The 13,351-nt window shown below is 40.5% G+C and overlaps 1 pseudogene; it reads right to left on the reverse strand.

Moving 5' to 3' along the window:
- Nucleotides 1-8,254: 8,254 nt before the first annotated feature.
- On the reverse strand, nt 8,255-8,739 carry LOC102248535 (annotated as a pseudogene).
- Between the last annotated feature and the right edge of the window lie 4,612 nt (nt 8,740-13,351).

The raw sequence follows: 13,351 nt of genomic DNA on the forward strand, positions 1-13,351 counted from the left end.
GGCTCAATAAAGGAACAATGGCCTCTGCCAACACTTCTGTGTGGGAGAAAGCTGCCCCCTCCAGCTCTCACCCTGATTCTAGACAAGTTAGTTCCTCCCTGAATGTTCCTGTTTCCTTTCAAGCTGCTGCCCCAGCGCTGGAGCTCAGAGGGAGTGAGTCAGAGTGTGTCTGTTCGCAGGCCCTTTAAAAGGCATGCCTTAGACTCCTAAAACCTCCATGTCACCCAGCCACAATTCCTATGGTTTTTACAGCCAGAAGTTGTGGGGACTTCTCTTCCCAGCACTGGAACCCTGGGCTGGGGGCCTGGTGTGGGGCTGGGACCGCTTACTCTTCAAGGAAACCTCCACAGCCAAGATATCCCTCCCGATTTTAAACCACCACACTTGGGTTTGGGATCAGCCGGGTCCATGATTCCACCTCGCCTCTCCGCCCCTCCAACTACTCTCCATGTGCTTCTTCTTTAATTCCCTAGTTGTAGGACTGTTGTTTAGCTAGATTCTAGGTGGTTCTGAATGATGATTCTGTTGTTAAGTTGTAATTCTGATGTGGTTATGGGAGGAGGCTAGTACCGCATTTATCTACACTGCCATCTTTTTTTCTTTTAAACATACTTTTATTGATTTCAGAGAAGAAGGGAGAGGGAGAGAGATAGAAACATCAATGATGAGGGAGAATCATTGATTGGCTGCCTCCTGCACGCTCCCTGCCGGGGACTGAACCCACAACCAAGTCATGTGCCCTTGACTGAAATCGAACCTGGGACTCTTCAGTCTGCAGGCCAATGCTCTATCCACTGAGCCAAACCTGCTAGCTACACTGCTATCTTGACTGGAACTAACCTTTTTTTTTTAAAAAAATATTTTTATTGATTTCAGAGAGGAGAAAGGAGAGAAAGAAATATCAATGATGAGAGAGAATCATTGACTGACTGCCTCTTCCATGCACCTCACTGGGGATCAAGCCTACAACCCGGCATGTGCCCTAAATGGGAATCGAACCACAACCTCCTGGTTCACTGGCCAGGCTTGTTTGTTTTTAAATTGATGGATATATTATCTTCTCTAACTCTCTGGGGGTATTAATTCTAATTTTTATTTGAAGCTTTCTTCTGTTCTTACTGTCATCTATTTCTTTCTGTTTCTTTTTGTTTGTCTTAGTCTCTGTCTTTCATGATGGAGGCTTTCCTCAAATGTCTGGTGATCCTTAATTGTCACTTTATATTTTAGAGTAATGCACAAAACCTAATTGGAAGTCCTGTGTACATAGCCAGAGCTTATCAAGCGGAGGCCTTCACTGCTGGGTTTCTGATGGGGATTTTGCTGTTTTGTTGGGAAAAGGCCAAATGTCAGTAGTTTGCTTCCCCTGGAAAGTTCAGTTTCATTCTTTTTTTTGATTAATCCTCACCCCAGGATATTTTTTCCATTGATATGTAGAGAGAGTGGAAAGAAAGGGAAGAAGGGAGAGAGAGAGAGAGAGAGAGAGAGAGAGAGAGAGAGAAACATTGATCTGAGAGAGACACATAGATTGGTTGCCTCCTGCATGCACCCACGACTGAGGCTGAGGAACAAACCTGCAACCCAGATACCTGCCCTTGACCAGGAATCAAACCCATGTCCCTTCAGTGCATAGGCCAATGCTCTAACCACTGAGTACACCAGCCAGGGCAAAGTTCAATTTCTTATGAGAAGAATCCTCTCATGTTCTGCCTCGGAGTAAGACACATTGCCTGCATTTGGGAATAGACTCAAGGAAGAGGACTGGAGGTCCCACTGTGTAGTCTCCCCATTTCTAGACCTTCTCTCATTCCTGTTGGCTACTGTTCCAGTTGGGCTGGAATCTAGGGCCTCACCAGTTCAGATTCCCCAGGGATTAAACCTCCCTTCACCTGTTTGGGTGAGGAATAAGTGCTTGGCTGTTGGGGCAAAGGATGTTTTCATCCCTGATCCTTACACTGGTTCATTTTTCCATCACAGTCTGAATATTTCAGAGCTTTTGTGGGGCAAATCAGTTTGCTTCTCATCTGTAACTCCCCTTGCTCTGCTAAGATGATTATCATTCCTCCATCTGCTTTCCATCTTTTCAAAATGAATGGAACAAATGCCAATAAGCACATGAAAAGCTGCCCACATCATTAATCATTAGGGAAATGCAAATCAAAACCACAATGAGATATCATTTCACACTCATTACGATGGCTATTATAAAAAAACCCCACAATAAGTATTGGGATGGACATGGAGAAATTGGGACCCTTTTGTGAATTGTTGGTTGAAATGTAAAAATGGTACAGCTGTTGTGGAAAGTAGTTGATGGTTTCTCAAAAAGTTAAACATAGCCCTAGCTGGTTGCTCAGTGGTTAGAGTGTTGGGTCACAGACTGAAGGGTCACAGGTTCAATTCTCAGTCAAGGGCACATACCTCAGTTGCAGGTTCAATCCCCAGCCCCTGTCGGGGCATGAGCGGGAGGCAACCAATCGATGTGTTCCCCCCTCCCCTTCTCTCTCTCTCTCTCTCTCTCTCTCTCTCTCTCTCTCTCTCTTTCTCTCTCTCTCCTCCCTCCCTCCCACTCTCTCTAAAAATCAATGGAAAAAATATCCTCACTCCTGGGATGAGGATTAAAAAAAGTTGAAGATAGAATTATTGTTTGACCCAGTGATTTCACTTCTTGGTATACACACAAAAGTTTTGAAAGCAAAGACTCAAATAAATATGTGTACACCAATGTTTATTTTTCACAATAGCCAAAAGGTGGAAACAACCAAAATGTCCATTGGTGAATGAATGAATAAACAAGGTGTGATAAATTTGTACAATGGAATATTATTCAGCCTCAAAAAGGAATGAAATTCTGTTGATTATGCCCCAATAAAGTTGAAAGTAAAATACAATCTGATTTAGTAGGGGGAAAAAAGGAATGAAATTCTGACATGGTACAACATGGATGAAGCCTGAAGACATTATGTTAAGCGAAATAAGCCAAATACAGTAAGACAGATATTATCTGATTCCATTTATATGAGGTCCTAGAGTAGTCAAAAACATAGAGACAGAAAGTGGAGTAGTGGTTACTATGGGCTGAGGGGAGGGAGGAATGGAGAGTTAGTGTTTAATGAGTACAGAGTTTCATTTGGAGAAGATGAACAAGTTCTGGAGGTGGATGGTAGTGATGGTTGCCCAACAATCTGAATGTACTTAATGTCACTGAACTGTACCCTTAATAATGGTAAAATGGTAAATTTTATGTTATGGATATTTTACTACAAGAAAAAGCTAAAAAAAGAATAGAAATCTCTTGACTAATATGATATCATTTCCTGTTCTCTTTATTTATGTGAACATACTCATTTTTTATTCTTTTACTGTCATTTTGGTATGGTTTCAGGAAAAATAGGCAATAAATGTGTGTGGTCAATCCACCACATATAACTAACTCTTCTCAAATATTTTTTCAATGTCTGCTACATGGATGGCACTGGGCTGGAGAATATAAATATGATTGGTTTCCATGTCAAAAAAAAGTAGCAGGGACAATACTTTCTAAACTTGTGTGCTAGCAAACACAGTTTTGGCTCTGAGGTCACTAAAGCATGGAGAAAATGGATTTGCTTCAATATTTAATATATTTGCTGTCATTTTGGATTACAGCCCTATGTTGCCATAGCAACAGAACAGAGCAGGAACTTCATTAGAGGAAGAGCTCCTTGGATTTTAACCATGTTATTCAATCAGGCATGAACGATGGGGTAGACCATCACATGGCACCCATAAGATCTTTTTGATAAGCTATATAATTAGCTAAATCTAATAAGTCTTTGGAATGAGTAAAACAACAACCTAAAATCTTGCTTTTTGCATCTTTATGAGTCATCCATAGTCAAAAAAGGTTTTCTTGGCATTTCCATGGTGGAACTATTCAAGGCAGTATTAGCAATAACATTTGAGCATCCCATTCATCAGCAAAGGGCAGGAAGGACACCAACATATTAATGATGGATAACAACTTACTGCTATTGGCATTTTCACAGAAGATGACTGCATAAGCATGGTTATCAAATAAAGAAATTATAATAGTTAATTTTTAGGTCTTTGTCACAGGTGGGTGGGGAGCTATTTCTTAGAGGGAAGAAGGGCACCTTCCCAAATTTGCGCGTACACGCGCGCCGCGCACACACACACACACACACATACACACACACACACTTACATTCACACATTCACACTTGAAAAAGCTTTAATAGCAGTTCTAATGCAACATGCAGCGAGTCCATATTGCTAAAGGAATTCAGAATAAAATGTGGTCAGAATCAGGTGGGGGTGGAGAGGAGAGTGGTGGTAATTAATACCACGGATAGCTTCCAGGAGGACAAGAGTTTTAAGTAGAGTTTTGGAAAAAGGAAGTCACATATTCATGAGGAAGGCAAAAATATTTCTGATTTATTAAGATCTTAACATCACCCCAAATTCTAAGTTTGGTTTGATTCACTCTGACACATTTCAAACATTTCCTCCTTACCAGCCTTCCAGGAGGCACCAGGCAGAGCAATCCAGGGGAATCATATCCTAGTGAACTTAGTATTTATTTTCAGGTCTTTTTTACCAACCCTGGAAATAAATTATTTTGTTGACTCATTTTCCTCTTCCAAAGGGTAACTTTTGAGTTTAACTCTCCTATTTACAATGCTGGTGTATTTTACTGCAAATATTCTTTGTATGTTGTGTCTCCCTGGAGACAATTGTGGTATAGTCAAACATACAGACGAAATAAATGGGTTGTTTTTTTTTGGGGGGGGGGTTTGGGGGAGGCAAAGCAGTTGCTACTTCTAAAGCCTGAGCATGGTACCATACAATTAACAGAGAAGTGTCAGAGGCAGCTCCTTGTGCTCTTAAAGAACAACAATAAAAGAAATGACAGAAGATCATCAGTGACTAATTACCAAAAGAGGGAGAGATACTGGTGGCCCCAACCTGAGCTTCCCAGCCCCCAAGGGTCTTAAATAGCAGTAATGGGGGAGACAGGAAGGGTGCCTGTGAGCTATTTTCAGTACTTCAAAAAGACTAAAAGAACTCATATTTACCAAAGATTAGATGTTAATTAAACTAAAACATCAGGTTCTTTGCTCTGGGCTAGAATTATATCAGCTCAGTATAGAAACACCAGTTACCTCATGCTGCCCGGAAGCTCTGATTGGCAGTTACCCTTGTCTTTGATTAATAAAACATGAGAAAAGGAATGATTTCTTGATATATGTGTTTGGTTTGAAAGACAAAAAGATTTTAAAGCATCGGTTGAGTGAAAAGACTGGAAATTAGTGAGATGGGCAAGAAGTGACTAGAAAAAGTTTAATGTATTTAGAGAGGGCAGAGAAAGCTTCCTGGAGGGCAGAGGACCGACTCACCTAATCAGAGTTGTGAAAGATGTGTGGGGTTTATCTGTGCAGTGGCCTCCAAAGTCTAGTGTGCACCAACAGCTCAGCTCCACCTGGAAACTCACTAGAAAGATAAATTCTGGAGCCGCACCTGCTGAATCAGAAACTCTGGGAAAGAGGCCTATCCATCTGTTCTAACAGGACTTCCAGGGGATTCTGATGCACACTATAGCATGAGAACCACAGATCTATATTGTTATTCCCCAAAGTTTCAGATACTGATGAAACAGGAGATGATTCCAAGAGGTACCTGTGCAGCTTTAAGACAAAATGAAATTATTATTGAAAATGTTATTTCCTTTTCCAATATTTATGCTTTTTTATAACATCACACACAAAAAAGACTTAATTGGATCCTAGTAGGTCTTTAACAAGAAACATTCAAATCTCTCTCTCTCTCTTTTTTAAAGATATGTTTTTATTAGAGGCCCGGTGCATGAAATTCGTGCATGGGTGCGGTCCCTAGGCCTGGACAGCGATCGAAGCTTGAGCGTCTGGTGTGGAAGGGCAGGTCCCAGCTGACCTCTGGGCCCTGGGAAGCACCTGGGCCCCTGCGTGCTGCTGTGCTCCTGAGTCACGGCACCTGAGTCCCCACATGGAGATGTGGTGAGTGTGGTTGGACACCGTGGGCTGGGGCACAGCATGGGCTTCTGGGCCGCCCAGCTGCACAGAAGCCAGGTGGGCAGCACGCTCTCTCCCAGCTGGCCTGGCAGACCGGCTCCTGTGCGAACCCACGGGGAGCCCGACCAGCCCCTGCAGTCCTGGAGGCTGTGGCCTGGCTCACCAGGAAGAGGCCTTGTGGGTGTGGCGGGCTCCTCGCGGGTGCCCAGCATCAAGCCCTGGTGTCCTGGGGGAGGTTAGCAGGGGGAGTGAGAGCAAGCTCAGCAGACACCCTGCATTCTCACCACACCTCCATCCCGTCACCCCCACCCCCAGGTAGTTGGCGAGAGGTCGCAGCGCATTGCTGATGTCTACCATGTTCCACGCAGCCCCCTGGTAGCGCACATCATAGTGACTGATCCCACTCCTGGTCTCCCGGTCGGGTGGTCTCCTGGTTGAACGACCACCTGAGGGGACAATTTGCATATTAGGCTTTTATTATATAGAAATCAAACTGGCCACCTTTGGGTTATAGGGTGACGCTCAATCAACTGAGCTACACCAGCTAGGGGTTAATTCTTTTTTTTTTTTTTTTTTAAGCGAAGAGAACAGGCTTCATTTGGGTTCAGAGCCGTGGCAGGTAACAGAATTTAACTTGAGTGTGATAACTTGGTTCTCCTTCCCTAACATTTATTTCTACAGTTACCTTCTCTTTTGGCAAGTGATAGTTTTCCATTTATAGAAGGGATATAAAGTATTCGTTATGAGAACTTTTTAAATATAAAAATGTGATTCTATTTAAAGAAAAATGGTAAATAATAGGACCAAAGGTATGTGGAAATTGAAAACATAATGCATTATGTGAATGATTGAAATTTGTGAAATATTATTCAAGACGTGTGTGTGTGTGATGCTTGAATGGATGGATTTGTATTTGTCTTTGCTTATCATTTTCTTTTTGGGAGAATAGGCCACAGTTATAGACCCCATTGAAGCAATTACCAAGGAAAAAAGTATCCAAATGGTAAAAGGTGTTTCAGGCTACAACCTAGGACCACTGTGGGAGCAACCAATATTCAGTATAACAAAATCCTACACAGCAAATGGACCCACTCAGTACTTTGGAGTTAGTTGTGCCAGGATTTTGCGATACTTCATCTCCTTAAGTATAGGGTTGCTGAGATGTAATGAGAGCTGGAACATAGGCTTTGTAGTCTCTTGAGGGAAATAAGAAAACAGTTCTTGAATAGGTGACAATTAACTGCATGCTTCCATCCAGACCAGGTTCATTGAGATGCTTTTTCATCACTTCATTTGGAGTCAAGAGGTGCCAAAATTAATTGATTTATGAACAAACATAGATGTGTCCCAGCATGCTATGGGCAGGGTTAGTCAGTGGGAAATTATACTGAATTCCGTTCCCTCACATTTTAATTACAGATAAAACCTGATTAAAAACTATATAAATAGGGCATCCTCAAAGGTAATGCTTCTTTAACTTTTTTAGCCTCAACACATGAAACATATTTTGCAGCTGGCTCATGCACACACCCACACCTACACACACACACACACACACACACACACACACACACACACACACACTATAATACCTAAACAAAGGTTTAATGCAATAATACTCATCCTAATAGCAAGAGACACAATGTGAGATTTTACTCTATCTCATTGAAAAATGATTTTCCAGCCCACCAGTGGTCTCAGTAGCGGATTGAAAAGCACTGCTCTCCCCCACAGGTTCTGAGTTTAATGTACAAAAGGTTTACCTGCAAGCTTGTTAAACTTCAGAGTCCCAGGTCTTGGGTGTTCCCCCTTCCTTACCCTTCCTCTTTGAGGAGACTTATTCAGTAGGGCTTGGACTTGGGAATCTGCAAGTTTTGATAAGCGAATCAGATGATGCTGATGCAGGCAAAACTTGGCTACACTTTAAGAAACACAGGTTTAAAGGGAAACAGTGATAGAATCCTAAAATATTAGCTTATGAAAAAATTTGTGGATCTTGCGGTTCAAATTTGAAAGTACCTCCATTACCTGCTAGATAAAGTTCAAAATGCACAATGACATTCAGGGCCCTTCCTTCATTGGCTAGTACCTACTGGGCTTTTGGGTATATCCCCAGCTGCAATCTTGTTGCCCTCACTCAATCCTGTTCTGTATAACCAAACCGTGTCAGGTCATTCATCATTTACACACCACATACATTTTTTAAGTATATAAAACTCATTACTACTGTGTTTTCACCATCAAAACTTAAGATCTTGGTCTTTTCTTCTTGCCTTTGTAGAAGGCCAAAAGAGAGACATTGGCTATTTTGATAAACTTAAAGTGGACACCAGGAATGTCATCAACTGCATGACCTTTGCAACCAAATCCAGCAACCAGAACTTCTTCATTTTCCTCAGTAAAATTCAAACAACCATCATTGGGTACAAAGGCTGTAATTTTTTAAATGTATTTTTCTTGCCATTCTTGATCATTTGGACTCTGATATTCTTCCTAAAGGCAGTATTTGGCTGTTTGGCTTTAACCCCTACTTTTTCCAGTACAATTCCCTTTGCATGGAAAGTGCCTCCAAAGGGTTGGCCTTCAGGGCTCTCCCCAAATGGACTTTCTTGTACTGTTTATCATGCCACTTCTGATCTCATTGATGGCTCCAGAGCTTCCTGGCAGTGTGAAAACCATGGTACTTGCCCATCCTGCTGGCGCAACAGGCCTGACCAAAAGAGCCACACCACATGCTTTCATGTGAACTTTCATTTCGTGCAGGAGGATGGAATAGCTGCCTTGACCGATCCTCCTGCTGGAAAGAACTTCACGTGCTCAATAACATATGACAGCCTTTTAAAGAAATGTGCTCATGACCCACCAAGTGATCAAGGAATCCTCAGAGGCCAAAAACTAAGTTAGAAAGGTAAGCAGCTGCCACTTGCCTCATACACACTTGCTGAATTGGGTGACTTTTGAGCTTTGGTTTTTCATGGCCTTACTCATAGGGACAGGAGATGAAACCCATAACCTACCCAAGATAGGGGTATAATAGGACCCCTCCCATAAAGTTAGGATCTCAATGGCCATACCTCAGTGCAAGGGTGATTTAGAAATACACCTGTCACCGGAGGGATAAAAACAATTGCTTGTCTTGAACAAGTTTTTAAAAAACCTTCCCTGAGAATTTGTAATCACAATTCAACCCTTACGATGATCCATAACATGAATTCACCCAACTAAAGTGATGCTAGATTGGTAGTGTTCCTGAGATGCTTAATAGAACCAAATGCATATATCCTTAGAGGAACTTGTCTCCTCACAGGCCTCAAAGAATCCTTCATGATAGAGCTTTAAGAATTTCAGTTCATGCCCAAAATTATAAAATAAATAAGGAAGCAAGGCAACATGAGTATTGAGCCCACAGAAATAACAGCAGAATCAGACCTATGAAAACTGTAGGTAATAGAATTATCAATCATAGAATATAAAATAAGTATTTTAATATAATTAAATAAAATTAGGAGTAAATACTCAGACTATAAAAATGACAAAGTATATTTAAAAAAAAGAATTTCTAGAAATGAAAAATTATGGACTCAACAGTTAGTTAGACACAGCTGAGGAGGGAATTAGTAAGCTAGGAAACAGTTCTGGGGGACAAAATCCAGTATGCAGCATAGAGTTGAAGAGATGGAAAACACGAGAGGATAAGAGATCTAGAAAATAGAATGAAATAATCAACTACATGTGTTCTAGAAGAAGAGAAGAGAAAGAATGTTGCAGAGACAATATTTAAACAGGTATAATAGTTGAGAATATTTTAGTATTTGTGAAAGACACCTGTTCACACATTCAGGAAGGCCAACGAATGCTAAGTAAGATAAAAAGAAATCCACACTTGCATATAACATAAGTTTAACTGTAGAGCACCAAGACAGAGAAAAGATCTTAAAGCAACCACAGGGAAAGACAGATTATCTTTAAAGAATGGCAATCACAGTTAATCCTCTCAACAGCAGTAATAGAAACCACTGAAATATTTTTAAAGTGCTGAGAGAAAATTACTGTGAACCTAGGATTGTATATGCATGCAAAAATATTTTTTAAAGGAGGAGGAAATAGCCCTGGCCGGTGTGGCTCAGTTGGTTGGAGCATTGTCTCATGTACACTGAAAGGTTGTGGGTTCAATTCCTGATCTGGGTACATACCTAGGTTGTGGATTCGATCCCCATTTGGGGCACCTATGTGAGGCAACCTATCGATATTTTTCTCTCATATCAATGTTTCTCTCTTTTTCTCTTTCTTGATCCCTTTCTCTCTCTCTCTCGCTCTCTCTTTCCCCCTTTTTCTCTCTAAAATGGATAAACATATCCTTGGGTGAGGATAAAAAATAATAAAAATAAATAAATGAATGAATGAATAAATAAGGAGGAAAGAAAGACATTAGCAGACAAAATCTGAGGGAAATAATTACCAGCAGGCTATCACCCAAGGAAATTCCAAAAAATATACTTTAGGCAGAAGGAAGGTCTGAGATGCAAGAGGAATGAAGAGCAAAGAAAGTGCTAAATAAAAAGAAAGTGCATGGATAAAAATAATTAACTCTATAAGACAACGATGTCTTTTTTGTTTGTTAGTCTTCACCAAGGATATTTTTTCCATTGGTTTTTAGAGAGAGTAGAGGGAAGAGAGGGAGGGAGGGAGGGAGGGAGAGAGAGAGAGAGAGAGAGAGAGAGAGAAGAGAATCATCAGTGTGAGGAGAGACATTGATTGGAGTTGCCTCTTGCATGCGCCGTGCCCTGGGCCAGGAATCGAACCTGCAACTCAGATTCATGTCCTGGACCAGAATCAAACCCGTGACACTTTGGTGAGTGGGCTGATACTCTAACCACTGAGTCATACTGACCAGGGCAACAATGTCTTATAAGGTTAAAAAGAATGAAGATAAAACCAAAGTATATGATAACAATGGCTCAAAATTTGGAGGAGGAGCGACTAAAGTTGAAGAGTTATAATCCTTATTTTTTGGGGGGCGGGGGGCACAGGAGGATTGAGATCAATTTTGGGTTTTGAAAGGCATCCATGCTAACATTTCTAAGGTAGTCACTAAAAGAACAGAAATAGAATGGTTGCCATCTCTTCCCTATGTGGTCTGCGGCTATAATGCTCCTGGACTCCTATGTCTTACTCAGGCCTATACTCTGGACGGTGGTGTACAAGTAGGGAGTGATGGTAAGGGTCTGCTCATGTAGGAGGAGTATTTTATCATTGACATTGTTTGGAATTGCGAGTCTGTAGTAACAACAAAGCATACCATATTTAGTAGGCTTTATTATTGTGTTTAACTTATTAACTCCCTCAACTTTATGGCACTGTTTCTAGATTCTTTTTGATAACTTTTTCCTCCCCATGCAAAGTCTGATTATTCAATTTGCAGATGTCTGGCTCTTTGCTTCTTTTCACTCATTCTTCTTTGGGTCATTTCCTTGACCAACAGAATACTTTAGGACAGTGGCTCTAAAGGTATGGTCCACAGACCTCTAGGGTTCCCCCAAACCCTGTCAGGGTATCCTCAAAGTCAAAACTATTTTTAGATTAATATGAAGACCATCATTTGCCATTTACTGTGTCGATGTTTGAACTAATGGTGCAAAAGCAATGTAGCTAAAGCTGCTGGCACCTTAGCAGAAATCAAGGCAGTAACACCACATTTTATTTGTGTTACTCGTGTTGCATACCAAAGCAGGATAATCATCTCAGGAAATGCACTTGTGCAACTGTTAAGTTGTGAGGTAAACTAGCTGCTTTTTTTTCTCCCCCTACAAAACACCATTTTTTCAAAATGAGTGAGACAACTGTAGGAAAGATTTGTGCTTAAAGGAAAACTGTGCCTTGTCTATAGCCCATGCTTAGCTGATTCTGATTCTGTGAAGCTATTTTACAACTGTAAATTGTAGATAAATGATAGCAATGCAAAATAATTCTTGTCTATAGACATGCAAATGAATTCTGCCTGGTGGAGGATACCCCTTCCCCGACTATAAAAAAGCCATTTTTGTGCCATTTGCACATTCATTTCAACATTCTTGTATTCATTATAAATTTGTGCATCTTTGACTTCTTTGAACTGGTTAAAACATCTGCCTGGCTCCCTCATTATGAGTTAAATATAATCTTTAACATTTGCTCATTTTATATTTGTATGAGAGTTATATCTTTTAAAAAATTATCTTTTAACAAAAAGGATAATTACTCCAGTTTGAGTATGTGGCAGAAAATTTCTCAAAAATAATTGAAATGAGCTTGTCAAGGAAAATACTGACAGTATTTGTTACCAAAGATCAAATCTAAACTTTCAAGTGAAAATTAGAATATCTGCCACTATGAACTTTACAGCTTCCAAATACTTAAAGACTTATCTCATGCAATTGGTAGTGATATTAATGAATACGATTTTGTATAATGAAATGTGACCACATTTGAAAGATCTGAATAACTCAGTGAGCTAGTATTTTCCAAAAGACAAATACGTGATATTAAAACAGTGGTTCTCAATCTGTGGGTCGCGACCCCTTTGGGGGTCGAATGACCCTTTCAGAGGGGTCGCCTAAGACCATCGGAAAACACATTTATAATTACATATTGTTTTTGTGATTAATCACTATGCTTTAATTATGTTCAATCTGTAACAATGAAAATACGTCCTGCATATCAGATATTTACATTATGATTCATAACAGTAGCAAAATTACAGTTATGAAGTAGCAACGAAAATAATTTTATGGTTGGGTGTCACCACAACATGAGGAACTGTATTAAAGGGTCGCGGCATTAGGAAGGTTGAGAACCACTGTATTAAAAGAACATGCCTGGTTAAAAAATCCATTCAAAGTGCATGATAAATGAATAGATTTTAATATAACAATTATGAAAAGTTCATTGATATGGTTTCAGATTCTACATGCATATAATCTTTAAGAAACTACCACTTGCTGAGTTTTAATGTATCCAAGAAGAAAATTTACAGTTATCTGAATAGTCTACTAAAATATTCTTTCCCTTTTTTGACTAGTACATATCTGTGTGACTGTATTTTCTTCATATACTTCAAACAACAAATCACAATAGGTTTAATGCAAAAGCAGATATAAGAACTGAGCTATCCGCCCTAACCGGTTTGGCTCAGTGGATAGAGCGTCGGCCTGTAGACTGAAGGGCCTCAGGTTCGATTCCGGTCAAGGGCATGTACCTTGGTTGTGGGCACATCCCCAGTAGGGGGTGTACAGGAGGCAGCTGATCGATGTTTCTAACTCTCTGTC

The sequence above is a fragment of the Myotis brandtii genome, unplaced genomic scaffold (genome assembly GCF_000412655.1).
Source record: "Myotis brandtii unplaced genomic scaffold, ASM41265v1 scaffold312, whole genome shotgun sequence".
NCBI classification, from domain to species: Eukaryota; Metazoa; Chordata; class Mammalia; order Chiroptera; family Vespertilionidae; genus Myotis; species Myotis brandtii.